The sequence below is a fragment of the Balaenoptera acutorostrata genome, chromosome 6 (genome assembly GCF_949987535.1).
Source record: "Balaenoptera acutorostrata chromosome 6, mBalAcu1.1, whole genome shotgun sequence".
Taxonomy (NCBI): domain Eukaryota; kingdom Metazoa; phylum Chordata; class Mammalia; order Artiodactyla; family Balaenopteridae; genus Balaenoptera; species Balaenoptera acutorostrata.
Genome location: NC_080069.1, coordinates 79142436 through 79148435, shown reverse-complemented (window position 1 = coordinate 79148435; position 6000 = coordinate 79142436). Strand labels below are relative to the sequence as shown.

The window sequence follows — 6000 nt, the reverse complement described above, 5'->3', positions numbered from 1 at the left end:
AAACCATAAGCTCCTCCTTTATAGTACTTCTGGTATCACATTAAGTCTACGTTATCAGTTCTACTATGGTTAATTGTATGCTGAGTCATACTAAGTATATAAACATTATCAACTAAGAAACTGAATAAGTCCTTTAATGCTTTTCATTGTTAGATCCTGGAAAAGCAGAGATCTCTTTCTGCAGCAATAAATTTGGTCTAGGCAAATTTGTTCTGCATTTTCACAATCAGCATACCTGATTTTCCAAAATGGATTGATCCTTCTTGATCAGGAAAATGAAAGGTGTTTTGTTTTGTTTTATTTTTCTTTTTGCTTCAAAACATACATACTGACATACTACAGTAATTTCAATATGTGAAATATCAAACTACATGGAAATATCCAGTAATAAATAGACTAAAGATTGCATTGAGAGTCTTAATACAGTGACACAGTGTGTGGAATAAAGTATATAGAACTGAAAATAATTATGTTAAATTCATAGGTGAGGTCTGATATAACTTTTAATTTGACCACCCAAGGTGGTATAAGTATCTTCAAATCATAAATCCTCATAGTGATCACAAACAAAGCATAGAAATAAACAAGGCTTTTTTCTAAATGTGTATTCACTTTTAACAAGACAAAGTTTATGTAAATTAGGTACTAAAATGAAGAAAAGAAGCTAATATTTGAAGTATGAACCTTGAATGTTGAATTATACATTTGTGTTTAATATTTTGAAATTCATATAATTTGTTTTATTCTGTTGCCCTTTTACCAGCAAAATCATCCCTTACTTTCAGCTTCTGACTGATCTTATCAGCCATCTTGATTTAAATTTTAACTTAAGTTTATTAATGATGATGAAGAAGGGTATAAAAAAGTGAAATTATAAAACACACTGAGATCTAAAACAGCACGTACATTTCCATGGTGTGGTAAAATCAAAATCACAGAGATATTTACATACACCTCATAGCATATGGTTGAATCTATGATTGGCTGGGTTCTTGATCTGGAAGCAGCAGGCTGAGATAATAGGCTTTTGCAGTGTAGAAGAGGTAAACATGAGATGGGAGAATGGAGCCATCCTGGCTGCTTTACCTTTGGAGCTACAATGCAGCTTTCTCACTCAAGGAAATTAGCTAAGTAGCCTGTTTCCCTACTAGGCAGAAAGCTACAAACCTGAGGAGGTAAGTGAATAAAGAAACATCTCCACATACAGGAAATTATTTGCTGACCAAATTGTTAGTCTTCAAGATCGCCTCAGTGTAAAAGCCAATATGTAGAATCATTCTGGAAAGTGGAAGGAGAGAAAGTGGCAAGTTGAGGCACTGGAAAAAAAAAAAATACTAGACTAGATGGGGTGAACACAAAGCACATAGAAGGGAAGGAAAGGGGAAGGGAAATATATACATATATGCATAATTATAATGTAATTTATATATATCACTCAAATTGAACAAGCAAATTGTAATTCTAAAACATGAGAAAATGTAATGCTTTCAAATTCATTTATGAAGTCAGTTCTCAGAACATGAACTTAATTCAGATGGATTTAGTTTTACAGAATAATTTAGAATATTTTAAGATAAGTACATATAGAATGTTCAATAAAATAAACAAATGAATTGCAACTATGAAAATTATGAAACATAATCAGGCCTAAGCAAAAAGAACCTAAATCAAAGAACCAATTAGAAATTCTGAAAATTAAGTTTATATTCAATTACATTTTTAAAAAGACTATTAAAGGTATAATTTTTAGATTCTGAAAGACAAATTAATAAATTGGAGATTATCCAAAACAATTAAGCATAGAGAAATAAAGGGAAACAAAATATGAAAGAATAATTATAGAGAAGTTGTTGAGAAGTTTTAAAATGCATGGACTAGGTTGCAATTCCAAACTACCAGAATGTACGAAATAAGAATATTTCAAAAGATATATTAGAATTTTCCACATTTTTCTAGAATTAAAAAACACTTGAGTTCTAGTTTCAAAAGTACATATTCTCAATAGAATCAAATAGAGAGTTCAGATATATACCCACACATTTATGGACCATTGATTTTCAAACGTTGCCAAAGTAATTCTGTAGAAAAAGTTAGTTTTTTTAACAATTGATAATGGAACAGCAGGGTATCATATGGAAAAAAATGAACCTCAGTCCTTACCCAATACCATATAAAAAATTAACTTGCAATGGATTATAGCCAAAATCATAAAAGATAAAGCTATAATCATTCTAGAAGAAAAAAATAGCATTTTAATTTCCCTCCTCAAACTAATGATCTTAGACTGCATTAAATATCGTTTCAAACCTTCCCATCGTGTTATCGTGGGTTAACATTTTAGTTTTATATTTTATATGAAATATATACATAAAAGTTATCAATACTTTCACAATCAATATTTAATTATTTTAAATCAAAATTACATACTCACAAAAGAAAATGTAATATAAATTGGTGAGGAGTTAAAAATTGTACTAACCTTAAAATGATATAAAGGGAAGTAGAAAAATAACTATATATGGTAAATAATTTATGAATGAATAACAATAATTACTGAAACAGATAATAAAATTTGAAAAAGAGTAACAATACCTGTGGAAATTTCAGATTTCACTAAGAACAACTGGTAAGGTATCAGCATAACGAAAACATTCTGGAGCCCTCATCTTTCATGTAGGTGACTCAGAATATAACTTTACATATAAATTTCTGATAATCATAAAACCATATGTACAAGAATGGATAAAACTTATAAGCACATGTAGAAGTAAATTAGAACTAATATCTTCGAATTGCTAAGACAAAGGAATCAAAAAGAAGTCATTAAAAAACAAAGGCATGGAGAAATATGATAGAAGTTGTCAGTTATGATAATAAACATAACTGGTTTAAACTTATCTACTAAAACAGAAAGTCTTGCCAATTGTCTTACAAAACAAAATCTAATTACATGCTGACTGCAGTAGATACCTAAAACAAAATGAGGTTGAAAATTAAAAACTAGGCAAAAAAAAAGTTGAAAATGAAACACTAGGCAAAATTACATTGGGCAAAAGTAGAATATGCAGAAATGGAATATTAATATTAGTTGAACTTAAAGCAAAATAGCCTCAAAAATATAAAAAAAAACATCATATATTGATAATACTTATAATTCCTAATATGATAGTTTTTCATCTTAGAGATCCCAATTTTTGTTTTTCTTTGACATCAGGAGTATACTAATATGCAAATTTGACAAGTTCCTGCTCTTATTGAAATAATATTCTAATAAAGAAGATAAAAGAAAATTTAATAATAAATACTTAAATTTTTTCTGTAAGGTAAAATCTGTAAGCAAAATAAAACATGTGAGTCAGGGGCAAAATTAAGGGATACTGCATTAGGAAAGGTAATCTTATGGACTGTCTGAGAAAAGCACATTTTTGCTGAGACCTAAGTGATGATGACAAGGAGCCAGTTGTATGAAGATTAGGGAAAGAATCGTCCCAGTGGGGAGATTACACAGTGAAAACTCCCTGAGGTCAACGCAGAGAGAGTAAAGATGGGAGTGCTAGAAGATGAGACAAGATGGATAAACAGGTACCACATATAGCACAGGGCAAGACAAAATGTTTGGATGTATACTAAATGTAATGGGAAACCACTGGAGGGTGTTTGGTAGGGGTGATGTGTAAAAAAATGGATACAAAATCTAAATGAGGGAAAACTGGGATATCATACAGGAGGATTTTGCAGAGATGCTGGAGAGAGATCACGGTGACTTGGTTCAAGGTCAACTATAATGGCTGAAGAAGGAACATTAGAAAAAGGTATATGCAGGCAGACTGGGGACATTTTCTGGTGGTAGAACTGACAGTGTAATGTTGATTGACAGAATGTGGGTGGGGAAAACGGAGGATAGGAATCAAGGATGACATTTAGGTTGAACAAAGAAGAATTCTCTTCTGCACATGTACCTTGGAGTTTGCTGATTGATAATCCCAGTGCAGATATCAATAGATTTGAGAGACTCAGTGAAGAGATCAAGACCAAAGATATAAATGTAGGGGTCATATGCATACTGATTATATTTGAAGTCCTAGTACTACTGGTTCAGAGGAATTCAGGTAGGAGCAGAGAAAGTGAGAGAGCGAGAGAGACAGAAAAAGACCTAGGACTTTACCATGAAACAAATATGAAGAGATTTGGCTAAAGAGAAAAAACCAGAGGAGAACATGTTGCAATGGGTGTATCAAGAAGGAAATTAATACATAGTCGAAAAAGTAAATAATATAAATAAAATTAAGTTGCACTTATTGGCACACAATAGTCAGAAAATGCCGAGAAAAAAATTATAGTTTTGTGTGAAAATCTTCATAGAGCTAATTGTACATGCCATTTACTTTGATCATAATTATTACTTAGCTATGAAATGTGTCAACAAAAAATAATCAAATTACCTGAAAAATACAAATAATCCCAAATAAACTCTATTAGTTGACTAAAATTATTGGTTTTAGCTAATAAAAAATGCAGTAATACAACTTATCAGAATTCAAGGACTACCACAAAAGGTGTACTCAAGAGATGTACATATTTTTTATTAATAGAATGAATAAAAATGTAGACTATGCTTTTGATTAAATGATAAATAATAAAAAACATCAAAGAAAGCAAAAGTGAAAAATACATATATTTAATGGTTCTGATGCTATAAAATACCAAAAAGAAGTCCATTATGTGACTTTTTTAAATATCAGCAACAAAAATACATGAGATAAAATTCTGGGAATCTATTCTTAGAAAATTAAATACATTTATAATTATATTAAAATATTTGGAAAATTATAAATGGTTATTTGAAATACCTTATTACAAATAGCTGAAGAAAATAGATTAAATATAATATGGAAACACATTTATTAAGTAAGCAAATATTGTTAGTGACAGTATTTAGTATTCTTTTTTGTTTTTTTTTAACATCTTTATTGGAGTATAATTGCTTTACGATGGTGTGTTAGTTTCTGCTTTAGAACAAAGTGAATCAGCTATACATATACATATATCCCCATATCTCTTCCCTCTTGCATCTCCCTCCTTCCCACCCTCCCTATCCCACCCCTCTAGGTGGTCACAAAGCACCGAGCTGATCTCCCTGTGCTATGCGGCTGCTTCCCACTAGCTATCGGTTTTACACGGGGAGGGGGAAGGGTAAGCTGGAACAAAGCGAGAGAGTGTCATGGACATATATACACTACCAAAGGTATTTAGGATTCTTAAGGCAGGTACTCTCAAATACTGGTAGTCATGTAAGTAGGTAAGATTTTTCTGGACTATAAGTTTACAATATATGTGAAAACTCCAAATATTGTATGATAAGCTTCAATTCAAAAGTCATGATCATCTAGGCAGCAGAACTATTCAAATAAGTCTATTATTATTATTGTATTATTCATCACACTGACAAACTAAAACACCACTTAAAGTTACCCCAGTTAAGTGGTTAATTTCACTATGGTATATCTGCTTTTATTAATAAAAAAGTTTTAAAAACTATTTAAATAAATAAACTATAATAAACAGTATTAAGTTTTATACTATTGTTTAGTTAAGTGAAAATCACTCAAATATTAACTGTCATGTAAAGTGCATATACCATGCATATACCATACCAATACTCAAATCATCATATGTCCTAATTAAAGGAAATATGCCAAAATGCCAGTAACTGTTTTGTTTGCGTGATAAATTTATGGATGATATTTATGTAGTTCTTTTTATCACTCTATATTTTCTAAACATTTCACAAAGCATATATCTTTAAATTTAGAAATGCATAACAAACACAATGCTTAAAGATTTTTGACAGAAGAGAAATGAGTTGGATTTTGGAAGAGTGAACCAGTATGTGAAGTTCAATAACTTTATGAGGAAGAAAATAAATTTATTATGATCTATGTAAGATTTTAAATGCGCTGAAGCTCATTTCAATGGATCTTTGAAGGTAAAATGTTGGAG

General features: G+C 30.5%; 1 long non-coding RNA gene across 1 annotated transcript in view; it reads right to left on the bottom strand.

The window, feature by feature from the left end:
* Nucleotides 1–497: 497 nt before the first annotated feature.
* LOC103011252 (uncharacterized) overlaps nucleotides 498–6000 on the bottom strand; it is a 37479-nt gene continuing 31976 nt past the window's right edge. The window contains exon 3 of the long non-coding RNA XR_450992.2: nucleotides 498–1278. This is a non-coding gene — a long non-coding RNA (uncharacterized LOC103011252). The remainder of the gene's footprint in view (nucleotides 1279–6000) is intronic.